General features: G+C 36.2%; 9 non-coding genes across 9 annotated transcripts; all 9 read right to left on the bottom strand.

Annotated features, from left to right (window-relative positions):
* Positions 1-583: 583 nt before the first annotated feature.
* TRNAT-AGU (transfer RNA threonine (anticodon AGU)) lies at positions 584-657 on the bottom strand. The gene has a single exon. It is a non-coding gene; the product is annotated as a tRNA-Thr (tRNA).
* A 210-nt stretch (positions 658-867) lies between these two features.
* TRNAT-UGU (transfer RNA threonine (anticodon UGU)) lies at positions 868-941 on the bottom strand. Its single transcript has one exon. It is a non-coding gene; the product is annotated as a tRNA-Thr (tRNA).
* A 1,071-nt stretch (positions 942-2,012) lies between these two features.
* TRNAT-AGU (transfer RNA threonine (anticodon AGU)) lies at positions 2,013-2,086 on the bottom strand. Its single transcript has one exon. It is a non-coding gene; the product is annotated as a tRNA-Thr (tRNA).
* Positions 2,087-3,423: 1,337 nt separating this feature from the next.
* On the bottom strand, positions 3,424-3,497 carry TRNAI-AAU (transfer RNA isoleucine (anticodon AAU)). Its single transcript has one exon. It is a non-coding gene; the product is annotated as a tRNA-Ile (tRNA).
* A 208-nt stretch (positions 3,498-3,705) lies between these two features.
* TRNAT-UGU (transfer RNA threonine (anticodon UGU)) lies at positions 3,706-3,779 on the bottom strand. Its single transcript has one exon. It is a non-coding gene; the product is annotated as a tRNA-Thr (tRNA).
* Positions 3,780-4,842: 1,063 nt separating this feature from the next.
* Positions 4,843-4,916, bottom strand: TRNAT-AGU (transfer RNA threonine (anticodon AGU)). The gene has a single exon. It is a non-coding gene; the product is annotated as a tRNA-Thr (tRNA).
* Positions 4,917-5,124: 208 nt separating this feature from the next.
* TRNAT-UGU (transfer RNA threonine (anticodon UGU)) lies at positions 5,125-5,198 on the bottom strand. Its single transcript has one exon. It is a non-coding gene; the product is annotated as a tRNA-Thr (tRNA).
* Positions 5,199-7,678: 2,480 nt separating this feature from the next.
* Positions 7,679-7,752, bottom strand: TRNAT-AGU (transfer RNA threonine (anticodon AGU)). The gene has a single exon. It is a non-coding gene; the product is annotated as a tRNA-Thr (tRNA).
* Positions 7,753-7,960: 208 nt separating this feature from the next.
* Positions 7,961-8,034, bottom strand: TRNAT-AGU (transfer RNA threonine (anticodon AGU)). Its single transcript has one exon. It is a non-coding gene; the product is annotated as a tRNA-Thr (tRNA).
* Between the last annotated feature and the right edge of the window lie 7,426 nt (positions 8,035-15,460).

The following is a 15,460-nucleotide window of genomic DNA, read 5'->3' as shown; positions in this document are numbered from 1 at the left end:
AAAAATCTTCCTATTCCAGTGAGTACTCATATCAATAATGATTCAACTTTTATCAAAATATGCTTGAGTAACATCTATCGAAGTGGGTCAGATGATTGTGAAATTTGTAGACCTCTACCATTGACTTAAAAAGCTGTAAACAAACAAAAATATAATCTTAGTTTCAAATCATTTCATCTATGTTTTGAAAGTTTATATAATATATGAAGAAGAAACGTCTGGGAATCTTCCAATTATTATTATTCTTTTATATTTGCCCAGAATATTGATAAAAGACATGATTCGGTATTACTATCGAACTAGGAAGAATAAGTAGAACTATCTACATGTAAAATTTGAAAGGTAAGTCTTTAAAGTTGTAGAAATGTGTTGTAATTACAATATACTAACCATTATCCTTTGACTAATGTTATGATATTCATTTAATCACTGAAGAAGGATTTTACTTTTATTTTTTAAAGTACGTATGCATACAGCAACTATCTTATCCCAATTTGTTACTCTTCTCACTATTGATGTCCTGCTAGACCTTTTATGCATTTTTAAAAATCTTTTTATCATATAATGCTTTTTAAAAATAGAAAGGCACTGCTGAGATTCGAACTCAGGATCTCCTGTTTACTAGACAGGCGCTTTAACCAACTAAGCCACAGCGCCTTGTAGTACCAGGTGTTTTTTTTGGTCTCAGAGACTGACATGGCCTGAAATATTAAGAAAAAAAAAGCACATTCTATGCCATTTACATTTTAACATCCAATAAACAACTTATATTATCATGTAATTTAACACACATTTAAATTATCCTACATTGTATTTTAGAGACCTTTAAACTTTTTTAATATCAATTAAATATGACAGATTTAGAGAAGGCACTGCTGAGATTCGAACTCAGGATCTCCTGTTTACAAGACAGGCGCTTTAACCAACTAAGCCACAGCGCCTGACATTCAATTACATCCGGATGGTTTTTGTAGGAGTTGTTTTAGACATCTAAATAATAATGCATTGGAGGTTTTTTGTGTGTTCTGGGCTTTGGTAGGTTTGTCGAGTTTTACAAATGAACAATATATGAGATTTTTTGTATTTTTTATAAAATTAGCATGTGATATTTTCTTCAATAAAGATTTGTAGGTTAGTGGATTTGCTTTAAACTATATTTTACAAATAAATGATAAATCAGATGTATTGAATTTTCTGTAAAATTTTCAGGTAATATTTTTTTTGCTAAAAGAGATTTGATCGTTAGTGGCTTTACTTCACTTTGAGCCATGCTTTTTGTGTTCAGCCTCAATAGGGAAAATGCTGTCAACTGGATTCAAGTAGGCTTTTTAAGAAGATTTGATGTTGTTTACTGCATACATTAAAATATTAAATTTAAATTTTACTCTGCGCAATTCATGATGTTTATACATTAAAATCTCAAACTTTAAAAAATCTTCCTATTCCAGTGAGTACTCATATCAATAATGATTCAACTTTTATCAAAATATGCTTGAGTAACATCTATCGAAGTGGGTCAGATGATTGTGAAATTTGTAGACCTCTACCATTGACTTAAAAAGCTGTAAACAAACAAAAATATAATCTTAGTTTCAAATCATTTCATCTATGTTTTGAAAGTTTATATAATATATGAAGAAGAAACGTCTGGGAATCTTCCAATTATTATTATTCTTTTATATTTGCCCAGAATATTGATAAAAGACATGATTCGGTATTACTATCGAACTAGGAAGAATAAGTAGAACTATCTACATGTAAAATTTGAAAGGTAAGTCTTTAAAGTTGTAGAAATGTGTTGTAATTACAATATACTAACCATTATCCTTTGACTAATGTTATGATATTCATTTAATCACTGAAGAAGGATTTTACTTTTATTTTTTAAAGTACGTATGCATACAGCAACTATCTTATCCCAATTTGTTACTCTTCTCACTATTGATGTCCTGCTAGACCTTTTATGCATTTTTAAAAATCTTTTTATCATATAATGCTTTTTAAAAATAGAAAGGCACTGCTGAGATTCGAACTCAGGATCTCCTGTTTACTAGACAGGCGCTTTAACCAACTAAGCCACAGCGCCTTGTAGTACCAGGTGTTTTTTTTGGTCTCAGAGACTGGCATGGCCTGAAATATTAAGAAAAAAAGTACATTTTATGCCATTTACATTTTAACATCCAATAAACAACTTATATTATCATGTAATTTAACACACATTTTAATAATCCTACATTGTATTTTAGAGACCTTTATACTTTTTTAATATCAATTAAATATGACAGATTTAGAGAAGGCACTGCTGAGATTCGAACTCATGATCTCCTGTTTACAAGACAGGCGCTTTAACCAACTAAGCCTGACATTCAATTACATCCGGATGGTTTTTGTAGGAGTTGTTTTAGACATCTAAATAATAATGCATTGGAGGTTTTTTGTGTGTTCTGGGCTTTGGTACGTTTGTCGAGTTTTACAAATGAACAATATATGAGATTTTTTGTATTTTTTATAAAATTAGCATGTGATATTTTCTTCAATAAAGATTTGTAGGTTAGTGGATTTGCTTTAAACTATATTTTACAAATAAATGATAAATCAGATGGATTGAATTTTCTGTAAAATTTTCAGGTAATATTTTTTTTTCTAAAAGAGATTTGATCGTTAGTGGCTTCACTTCACTTTGGGCCATGCTTTTTGTGTTCAGCCTCAATAGGGAAAATGCTGTCAACTGGATTCAAGTAGGCTTTTTAAGATGTTGTTTATTGCATACATTAAAATATTAAATAAAAATTTTACTCTGCGCAATTCATGATGTTTATACATTAAAATCTCAAACTTTAAAAAATCTTCCTATTCCAGTGAGTACTCATATCAATAATGACTCAAATATTATCAAAATATGCTTGAGTAACATCTATCGAAGTGGGTCAGATGATTGTGAAATTTGTAGACCTCTACCATTGACTTAAAAAGCTGTAAACAAACAAAAATATAATCTTAGTTTCAAATCATTTCATCTATGTTTTGAAAGTTTATCTAATATATGAAGAAGAAACGTCTGGGAATCTTCCAATTATTATTATTTTTTTATATTTGCCCAGAATAGTGATAAAAGACATGATTCGGTATTACTATCGAACTAGGAAGAATAAGTTGAACTATCTACATGTAAAATTTGAAAGGTAAGTCTTTAAAGTTGTAGAAATGTGTTGTAATTACAATATACTAACCATTATCCTTTGACTAATGTTATGATATTCATTTAATCACTGAAGAAGGATTTTACTTTTATTTTTTAAAGTACGTATGCATACAGCAACTATCTTATCCCAATTTGTTACTCTTCTCACTATTGATGTCCTGCTAGACCTTTTATGCATTTTTAAAAATCTTTTTATCATATAATGCTTTTTAAAAATAGAAAGGCATTGCTGAGATTCGAACTCAGGATCTCCTGTTTATTAGACAGGCGCTTTAACCAACTAAGCCACAGCGCCTTGCAGTACCAGGTGTATTTTTTGGTCTCAGAGACTGACATGGCCTGAAATATTAAGAAAAAAAGTACATTCTATGCCATTTACATTTTAACATCCAATAAACAACTTATATTATCATGTAATTTAACACACATTTTAATTATCCTACATTGTATTTTAGAGACCTTTATACTTTTTTAATATCAATTAAATATGACAGATTTAGAGAAGGCACTGCTGAGATTCGAACTCAGGATCTCCTGTTTACAAGACAGGCGCTTTAACCAACTAAGCCACAGCGCCTGACATTCAATTACATCCGGATGGTTTTTGTAGGAGTTGTTTTAGACATCTAAATAATAATGCATTGGAGGTTTTTTGTGTGTTCTGGGCTTTGGTACGTTTGTCGAGTTTTACAAATGAACAATATATGAGATTTTTTGTATTTTTTATAAAATTAGCATGTGATATTTTCTTCAATAAAGATTTGTAGGTTAGTGGATTTGCTTTAAACTATATTTTACAAATAAATGATAAATCAGATGGATTGAATTTTCTGTAAAATTTTCAGGTAATATTTTTTTTTCTAAAAGAGATTTGATCGTTAGTGGCTTCACTTCGCTTTGGGCCATGCTTTTTGTGTTCAGCCTCAATAGGGAAAATGCTGTCAACTGGATTTAAGTAGGCTTTTTAAGATGTTGTTTATTGCATACATTAAAATATTAAATAAAAATTTTACTCTGCGCAATTCATGATGCTTATACATTAAAATCTCAAACTTTAAAAAATCTTCCTATTCCAGTGAGTACTCATATCAATAATGACTCAAATATTATCAAAATATGCTTGAGTAACATCTATCGAAGTGGGTCAGATGATTGTGAAATTTGTAGACCTCTACCATTGACTTAAAAAGCTGTAAACAAACAAAAATATAATCTTAGTTTCAAATCATTTCATCTATGTTTTGAAAGTTTATCTAATATATGAAGAAGAAACGTCTGGGAATCTTCCAATTATTATTATTTTTTTATATTTGCCCAGAATAGTGATAAAAGACATGATTCGGTATTACTATCGAACTAGGAAGAATAAGTTGAACTATCTACATGTAAAATTTGAAAGGTAAGTCTTTAAAGTTGTAGAAATGTGTTGTAATTACAATATACTAACCATTATCCTTTGACTAATGTTATGATATTCATTTAATCACTGAAGAAGGATTTTACTTTTATTTTTTAAAGTACGTATGCATACAGCAACTATCTTATCCCAATTTGTTACTCTTCTCACTATTGATGTCCTGCTAGACCTTTTATGCATTTTTAAAAATCTTTTTATCATATAATGCTTTTTAAAAATAGAAAGGCACTGCTGAGATTCGAACTCAGGATCTCCTGTTTACTAGACAGGCGCTTTAACCAACTAAGCCACAGCGCCTTGCAGTACCAGGTGTATTTTTTGGTCTCAGAGACTGACATGGCCTGAAATATTAAGAAAAAAAGTACATTCTATGCCATTTACATTTTAACATCCAATAAACAATTTATATTATCATGTAATTTAACACACATTTTAATTATCCTACATTGTATTTTAGAGACCTTTATACTTTTTTAATATTAATTAAATATGACAGATTTAGAGAAGGCACTGCTGAGATTCGAACTCAGGATCTCCTGTTTACAAGACAGGCGCTTTAACCAACTAAGCCACAGCGCCTGACATTCAATTACATCCGGATGGTTTTTGTAGGAGTTGTTTTAGACATCTAAATAATAATGCATTGGAGGTTTTTTGTGTGTTCTGGGCTTTGGTACGTTTGTCGAGTTTTACAAATGAACAATATATGAGATTTTTTGTATTTTTTATAAAATTAGCATGTGATATTTTCTTCAATAAAGATTTGTAGGTTAGTGGATTTGCTTTAAACTATATTTTACAAATAAATGATAAATCAGATGGATTGAATTTTCTGTAAAATTTTCAGGTAATATTTTTTTTTCTAAAAGAGATTTGATCGTTAGTGGCTTCACTTCGCTTTGGGCCATGCTTTTTGTGTTCAGCCTCAATAGGGAAAATGCTGTCAACTGGATTTAAGTAGGCTTTTTAAGATGTTGTTTATTGCATACATTAAAATATTAAATAAAAATTTTACTCTGCGCAATTCATGATGTTTATACATTAAAATCTCAAACTTTAAAAAATCTTCCTATTCCAGTGAGTACTCATATCAATAATGACTCAAATATTATCAAAATATGCTTGAGTAACATCTATCGAAGTGGGTCAGATGATTGTGAAATTTGTAGACCTCTACCATTGACTTAAAAAGCTGTAAACAAACAAAAATATAATCTTAGTTTCAAATCATTTCATCTATGTTTTGAAAGTTTATCTAATATATGAAGAAGAAACGTCTGGGAATCTTCCAATTATTATTATTTTTTTATATTTGCCCAGAATAGTGATAAAAGACATGATTCGGTATTACTATCGAACTAGGAAGAATAAGTTGAACTATCTACATGTAAAATTTGAAAGGTAAGTCTTTAAAGTTGTAGAAATGTGTTGTAATTACAATATACTAACCATTATCCTTTGACTAATGTTATGATATTCATTTAATCACTGAAGAAGGATTTTACTTTTATTTTTTAAAGTACGTATGCATACAGCAACTATCTTATCCCAATTTGTTACTCTTCTCACTATTGATGTCCTGCTAGACCTTTTATGCATTTTTAAAAATCTTTTTATCATATAATGCTTTTTAAAAATAGAAAGGCACTGCTGAGATTTGAACTCAGGATCTCTTGTTTACTAGACAGGCGCTTTAACCAACTAAGCCACAGCGCCTTGTAGTACCAGGTGTATTTTTTGGTCTCAGAGACTGACATGGCCTGAAATATTAAGAAAAAAAGTACATTCTATGCCATTTACATTTTAACATCCAATAAACAACGTATATTATCATGTAATTTAACACACATTTTAATTATCCTACATTGTATTTTAGAGACCTTTATACTTTTTTAATATCAATTAAATATGACAGATTTAGAGAAGGCACTGCTGAGATTCGAACTCAGGATCTCCTGTTTACAAGACAGGCACTTTAACCAACTAAGCCTGACATTCAATTACATCTGGATGGTTTTTGTAGGAGTTGTTTTAGACATCTAAATAATAATGCATTGGAGGTTTTTGTGTGTTCTGGGCTTTGGTACGTTTGTCGAGTTTTACAAATGAACAATATATGAGATTTTTTGTATTTTTTATAAAATTAGCATGTGATATTTTCTTCAATAAAGATTTGTAGGTTAGTGGATTTGCTTTAAACTATATTTTACAAATAAATGATAAATCAGATGGATTGAATTTTCTGTAAAATTTTCAGGTAATATTTTTTTGCTAAAAGAGATTTGATCGTTAGTGGCTTCACTTCGCTTTGGGCAATGCTTTTTGTGTTCAGCATCAATAGGGAAAATGCTGTCAACTGGATTCAAGAAGGCTTTTTAAGAAGATTTGATGTTGTTTACTGCATACATTAAAATATTAAATTAAAATTTTACTCTGCGCAATTCATGATGTTTATACATTAAAATCTCAAACTTTAAAAAATCTTCCTATTCCAGTGAGTACTCATATCAATAATGACTCAAATATTATCAAAATATGCTTGAGTAACATCTATCGAAGTGGGTCAGATGATTGTGAAATTTGTAGACCTCTACCATTGACTTAAAAAGCTGTAAACAAACAAAATTATAATCTTAGTTTCAAATCATTTCATCTATGTTTTGAAAGTTTATCTAATATATGAAGAAGAAACGTCTGGGAATCTTCCAATTATTATTATTCTTTTATATTTGCCCAGAATATTGATAAAAGACAAGATTCGGTATTACTATCGAACTAGGAAGAATAAGTTGAACTATCTACATGTAAAATTTGAAAGGTAAGTCTTTAAAGTTGTAGAAATGTGTTGTAATTACAATATACTAACCATTATCCTTTGACTAATGTTATGATATTCATTTAATCACTGAAGAAGGATTTTACTTTTATTTTTTAAAGTACGTATGCATACAGCAACTATCTTATCCCAATTTGTTACTCTTCTCACTATTGATGTCCTGCTAGACCTTTTATGCATTTTTAAAAATCTTTTTATCATATAATGCTTTTTAAAAATAGAAAGGCACTGCTGAGATTCGAACTCAGGATCTCCTGTTTACTAGACAGGCGCTTTAACCAACTAAGCCACAGCGCCTTGTACTACCAGGTGTTTTATTTGGTCTCAGAGACTGACACGGCCTGAAATATTAAGAAAAAAAGCACATTCTATGCCATTTACATTTTAACATCCAATAAACAACTTATATTATCATGTAATTTAACACAGATTTTAATTATCCTACATTGTATTTTAGAGACCTTTATACTTTTTTAATATCAAATAAATATGACCAATTTAGAGAAGGCACTGCTGAGATTTGAACTCAGGATCTCCTGTTTACTAGACAGGCGCTTTAACCAACTAAGCCACAGCGCCTTGTACTACCAGGTGTTTTATTTGGTCTCAGAGACTGACACGGCCTGAAATATTAAGAAAAAAAGCACATTCTATGCCATTTACATTTTAACATCCAATAAACAACTTATATTATCATGTAATTTAACACAGATTTTAATTATCCTACATTGTATTTTAGAGACCTTTATACTTTTTCAATATCAATTAAATATGAGAGATTTAGAGAAGGCACTGCTGAGATTAGAACTCAAGATCTCCTGTTTACAAGACAGGCGCTTTAACCAACTAAGCCACAGCGCCTGACATTCAATTACATCCGGATGGTTTTTGTAGGAGTTGTTTTAGACATCTAAATAATAATGCATTGGAGTTTTTTTGTGTGTTCTGGGCTTTGGTACGTTTGTCGAGTTTTACAAATGAACAATATATGAGATTTTTTGTATTTTTTATAAAATTAGCATGTGGGAGGACTTCCGGTAGGCGGGCTCACCAGGCAGTCGCATCTCAACAGAGCTCCGTAAACTGAAGTTACGAATTAGCCTAACAAACCTCTAATACCTGCCTAGCCCCACACCTTAAAATATTGTCGGGTAGCAAGAAGCTTCGCCGACCTGTATCACCAGTGTGCAGATCGCTACATCGGATCTAGCGACCGGGAGACCTGGAAAAGAAAAACCTCCACACTTATGCGCACCGCCATATTGGCTCAACCCCCATCATATCGGGATCACTCCGGGACACAGAGTATTAACTACGCCTGCAGGCTTACCCTCATACTACTCAGGTAATCACGAGCTAGACCTTTGAAGGGGACTTATACTATGAATCAGCCTCAGTGATAGAGCAGGAGACACTCCATATATAGAAGTGAACTTTGATCAGTGGGGAGAGTTTTCAGGGGGGAGGCCTGGAAGAAAGGCTTACACAACCTCCACGGAGCTATCCAAAGAGAGTGGGGGATAATTAAAAAGAGCTGGGAAACTAACACAAGAGTGAACATATCAGAGAAAAAGGGGAAAAAAAAGACTCAGAGACTTTTAATGTTTTAAACCCGCACCGCAACACACTCAGAGCGGCTTGAGATAACGGCACCCACGTGGCAGATGCTTATTGCTGGTGGCAGAGAAATTCACATGCCACTGTTCCCCTGCACCAAGAGCAGACAAATTGCCGCCGAGGCGACAAACCACACTTTATTGGGAGCGCTGAAGGTGGAGGATAAAGGAAAACTTATATTAAAGGAACATTAAATCCTGCCTTTAGGGGGGAATTAAAAGATACTACAGTCTTAAGAGTAAATAACTTTCCTCTCTTACCTCTTAACAGCTTGGTCTCTCCCTACCTTTTTAAAAAAAAGCTGTTTAATCAGCTAACTGTCCCCATAGACTCCACAACGCAACGCACAACGCAGTGTGCAAATAAACACGCACAGAGACACACCAAAGTGTTAATAAAACCCTAAATTTCGATGAAAGTTGATAAATTTTTTCACAAACTCTCCACGCCTGCAGTCACAGACATGTCACACAGGACAAAGAACGCCGAAAATAAAAAACAGCTAAAACACCCTGCAGAGATCCATGCAGAAATGTCAGATACATTGGATCAGGGGGCACCCACAGGACTAGATCATAATGCTTTGCTGCAGGAATTAAAGTCATTCTTCCTCCCCAAAATGGACTCCCTGCAAACGGGAGTTGATACACTTACATGCGAGGTACGTCAATTTGCCTCCAGAATAAATGCAGCTGAAACTCGCATCTCAGATGTAGAAGACAGACAAGTGACAGCGGATGCAACAATTAAACAACTAGTAAAGAAATCACAACTGCTTCAAGAACGTGTTGATGACTTGGAGAACAGGAGTAGGCGCAACAAGCTACGGCTAGTTGGGGTCCCAGAACGTATCAAAGGTAAAGATCTCTTAGAATTTACGGCGTTGACCTTTCCTAAGCTCCTTGGCATTCACCCTGATATATTGCCAATAGATGTAGAGAGAGCGCACCGCATAGGCCCGGAGAGAGGCCTAGATCAAGCCAAAGACAAACCCAGACAGGTTATATTTAAATGCCTAAATTTCCAGGAGAAAATCAAAATCCTAAGGGCCTATAGGGCTCGCAAAGAAATTCTTTATGAAGATTCAAAACTTCTTCTTTTTCAAGATTACTCCATGGAGGTAACCAAGCAGAGAAAAGAGTTTGCTCCACTGTGCTCTCAGCTTCATGAGCAAGGGAGACAGGTAGCCTTACTGTTCCCGGCTAAACTGAGATTGCAAACATCGCATGGAGTCAAATTCTTCCACTCACCACAAGCTCTGAAGAGTTACCTAGCTACGGAACAGGGTCAACACTCAGAAGGAAGATGAAATCACAGCTTACTACTACTCTCCCTGCTCTAGGAGCAGTTGACAGCTTTACGAGAATCACTAAAGTTTTTTTGAATGGCTGTACAGGACTGGTTAAGTCACGGTTACTGGGAAGATGGAGGCCTTTGGGCCACGAAGGTGGACTGGTATAGAGGGGGATTATCCCAGACCCCCAGGGTAAAGTTGCTCCACTTTGTAATGTATCACAGTTATATGTTATGTTTGTCACCGATCATATTTTTAATAATTATTGGTTGCAATGTTTTCAATTGTTCTCTAAGAACATGGCAGCTATATTTAACTGCTGTTGTGAAGAGCAAAATGACTACTACAAGCTGGGTTAATATGTTTCTATTAATGTTTAGATATGCCATTTTATGTTTTCTATGCAATTCTGAATGTTTACTGACAGAAAACCACATACACAGAGACCTTTCTTACTTAGGCGGGGGGAACCAACTGGAAAACACAATTTTAAAGCTGACTAAGAGGGACACACAGCGAGGTTGGGGGAGGTGGGGGGGATACTGGCCGGGGAATCTAGACATCCTTGGTCGGCAGAGATGGGGAAATCCTAGGCATCCCAACATCACTAGTATCCTAGGCTACACAGTCTTTAAACAGACACAGGCCCTCTGTATAACCAACGGAAACAAACTTTCACCTACCTATTCTGGTAGGGAAACAGCTATGAGACAGATATTGAAAGGGAAGATGACACCAAGGAAAGCAAAGCACACAGCAAGCGGGGGGACAACACATCTACACCTCTTATTGGCCCAGTTGGAGGGAAGTTTGAACATGTCATTACAGCTAAGACTCCAGGGCTTACATAGATCCCCCAGCTCTGTCAAAGCTACAGTCAGTATAACATACAGGAAAGACAGTCCACTACTGAAAGTCACCACAAGGTTCAGACAGGGAGGAGCTTTTGCATCACTCAATCAAATGTGGTATAGCGATGTTTGTATTATGAGATGTTCTGTCAACCTGTTTTTCACACTGTTTGATAAGAGTTTGAACCCTCCGACCTTCCTTTGCCCTCGCCCCTCCTTACTCCCGCGTACCCCCCCTTCCCCCCCCCCCTTCTTTTCTTTTTTTTTTTTTTTTTTTTCTCTCTCTTCTAATTCTTCTTGCACACTGCATACTACACACTTGCACGTATGCCACTTAGAATAGTAACATGGAACGTGGGAGGCCTCAACACACCAATTAAACGCAAGGCAGTCCTTAACCACCTTAGGAAAATAAGCACCGACGTCGCAATGCTTCAAGAGACACATTTACTAGACATAGAGCACCAAAAATTACAAAGGGAATGGATAGGACACGTGGTCTTTTTATCGCACACTAGGGCCAGTAGAGGATTAGCTATAGCATTTGGGAAAAGAGTGAAGGTCGATATAAAACATACCTATTTAGATTCTAACGATAGATACATGATAGTGGAAGCGACAGTAGACTCTATAGACTATGTATTCTGTAACTTATATGCACCCAACCACAGAGATTTAGGATTTTGGAAAGAACTAATCAAAAATCTAGCACCGTATCTAGGATCCAAGCTGATAGTGGGGGGGGATTTTAATATCTCCCCTACACACACTCTAGACAGGCAATGGTTAGAGACTCTTAGAGTTAGAGATCCCCAAAAAAACTATAAAGCAAAATATGAATCGAAAATATTTAAAATGTTTGAATCAGATATCAATACCTGTGATATTTGGAGATTGTACAACCCGGAAGGTAAGGAATATACATGTCTTTCAAAAGCCAAACACACCCTATCACGAATAGATATACTGTTAGTTGACAATAAGTTAGCTGAACAGGTGCAAGACTGCAAAATACATGAGATATTAATTTCAGACCATGCGCCAGTAGAGCTGACACTGGGATCTACAGAACGCTACACAAACAGAAATACACTCCGGTTTCCCACATACCTAACAAAATCTGAAACTTTCATTAAATTCCTACAACATTCATGGACAGACTATGTGACAGATAATGCCGCTCACATAGATAATGTAAAACTATTCTGGGAGGCAGCCAAGACAGTATTGGCAGGGAATATAATCTCATATGCTGCACAAGTAAAATATAAAACCCAACACAGACACAGAACATTACAAAAGCAGCTAGGACAGACTTATCACTCATACCTCCAGTCTAACTCGAAAATACAGTATGACCAATACATAGCCGCAAAAAATGAACTAGAATCCTTCATAAAACAACAAGCCGCATCAGGATTATTGAAAACCGCGGGTAAATTCTACAGGTTTGGGGGACGGGCGGGCAAATTATTGGCTACGTTGACTAAGGTGCAAACAGCGAAAGTTAAAATTGCAGCTCTACGCTGGAAAGATAGATCACACACTAAGTCTGAAGACATAGTGTGATGCTTTGAACAATACTACTCACAGTTATATACTAAACAAACCCCGACATCGGGCGACAAATTGGCTCAATTCTGGGCCTCGATAAGACTACCACAGATCACTTCAGACCAATTAGATAAAATGAATGCCCCGATTACGCAAGACGAATTGTCTAGCACCATAAGAGACCTACCTGGGGGCAAAGCACCTGGCCCGGATGGGCTGCCCCCCGAGTTTTATAAAGTTTTACAACCACAGGTGACTATTACACTTACTAAGTTATTTAACTCATTCCTTCTCACAGACGCGCGCCCCTCTAGGGATTTCACGGCAGCCCACATCACGCTTATACCTAAACCCGGCAAGGATCATTCATTGCCAGAATCTTATAGGCCCATCTCGCTCTTGAATGTGGACTATAAGCTGTTCACGAAAATCATGGCAAACAGCCTTAAGACCATATTGCCAGATCTGATCCACCCGGACCAGACGGGCTTCATATATAAACGCACATCGGTGGTAAATCTCCGCAGAGTGCTGCAAGTTATAGACCATTACTGGAGGTCGGGGAGATACGATGCTGAAGAGACCCGCCCGGAGGCCTTCCTGCTGTCCCTGGACGCAGAGAAGGCCTTCGACAGAGTGGAGTGGCCCCATCTGATGGACACATTACACAGATTTGGGTTTGAGGGCCCGTTTTTGGATGCGCTTGGAAAAATTTATGACTCGCCGGTAGCTAGGATCCTTGTTAATGGTCTCTTTTCCAGCGACTTCCAATTACAACGGGGCACCAGACAGGGGTGTCCCCTGTCCCCACTGATATTTAATCTGGCGTTGGAACCACTAGCCATAAGGCTCAGACAGGTTTTTCCAGGTATCGTGATTAAAGACATCCCTCTTCATATAGCATTATACGCGGATGACATGTTACTGTTCGTGGAATCCCCCAAACTCACGTTCCCATCATACTCCAAATAATAAAGGAATTTGGAGGCTTCTCCGGGTATAAGATAAATACCTCGAAGTCCGAGATATTGTGGCTTTGCAGACACCCACTCTCAAAGCATAGCTTCCCGTTTGTGGAGGCGACTGAAGGCTTAACATATTTAGGCATACACCTACATAGAGACCCCTCGCAAATATACAGATTGAATATCACGGATAAATGCGCTCAGTTATCCTCTCAGCTGTCCAACTGGCTCAACTTCCCATTGGGACTGTCGGGCCGGGTCAATTTAGTCAAAATGACAATATTGCCCAAAATACTTTACCCAATGCTCATGTTACCATTTCTATTGACTCAAACGGATTTACGGGTACTTACCAGGGCAATATCTCAATTTATATGGAAAAAGGGCAAACTGAGAATAGCGTTGGAAAAACTTCAGCTCCCATACTCGGCAGGGGGGCTAGGCCTCCCGAACTTAAAACTATATAACTGGGCAGCCCTGGCTAGATTAGTATTGGATTGGCAAATGGGCACAGGCCACTTCGGAGATGACAAGCTTGAGGAGGCAGTAGTCGCACCAACTTCGTTGGCGTACCTTCCATATGGAAGTGGACAGACACTCCCAGATGAAATTCTTGCTAACATAACATACAAAGACCCATTAAGGGCTTGGCACAAGATACATAAATATTTGAAGATTGACTCCCCCCCCCCCCAAATTCATCCCCATAGTGGGGAACCCAGACTTTCCGGCTGGATTGGATCAGGAACCCTTCCGAGACTGGAAAAAAGCTGGCCTAAAGGTAATTGGGGATGTATTAGACCCCCTACAACACACAGTGCGATCATTTCAGGAACTAAAAACCAAGTTTCAACTTTCGAATAGGCACTTTTATGCTTATTTGCAGCTTCGGCATTATGTGGGTTCATTACAAACCTCCAATGCTGAGTTCTGGGGATCACCGCCTTTTGCAATTACACAGACATTATTCCGAGTGGGATTATTTTCGCTCTCTCATATATACACACGCCTCTTACAGCAGAAAGAACCTCTGATCTTGGCAAATATGATGTCAAAGTACAGAGATAACTGCTTACTGGACTTGACAGTACAAGACATAAAAGAAAGCTTAGAACACACCAGGCAAGCTACACTAGCGATATCACAAAGGGAAACGCAGATTAGAATCTTACACATGGATTATATCACACCACACAGACTCTCAAAGTGGGATCGGCGGATCCCTAACCGCTGTATTAAGTGCGGGATAGCAGCGCCATCATTTCACCACTATTTCTATGCCTGCCCAAAGATTAGGAGATTCTGGAGCCAATGTCAATATTGGCTAAAGAGTTCATATCAGATAGAGATAACACTTGCTGAAGCGGAAATATTTCTGTTAAGATGGGATGATACTCATAAGAAGTCACACAGGTTCCTTTCACTATGCACACTACTGGCTAGACAATGTATCCTCAAAAGATGGATCAACAGACAAGCCCCGACAATAGCACAACTAAAACATTTACTACTCAAACAGCTTTTCATCGAGCAGTGTGACGTTAGGTTAGATACAACACGTAGACTGCGCCCCTTTCTTCAGAAATGGAAAATACACATAGACACATTAGATCCACTCATACAGAATCAGATTTTGAAACATTTTGCTCATTTGGAGACAATGTTACAAATAAATCTAAGAGAGGGGAGGCAAAACACGGTAGGCGACGACTCTCTAGAGGTAA

Source organism: Bombina bombina, chromosome 4 (genome assembly GCF_027579735.1).
Source record: "Bombina bombina isolate aBomBom1 chromosome 4, aBomBom1.pri, whole genome shotgun sequence".
NCBI classification, from domain to species: domain Eukaryota; kingdom Metazoa; phylum Chordata; class Amphibia; order Anura; family Bombinatoridae; genus Bombina; species Bombina bombina.
The sequence above is the reverse complement of the archived record's forward strand: the minus strand, read 5'-3'. Positions and strand labels throughout refer to the sequence as shown.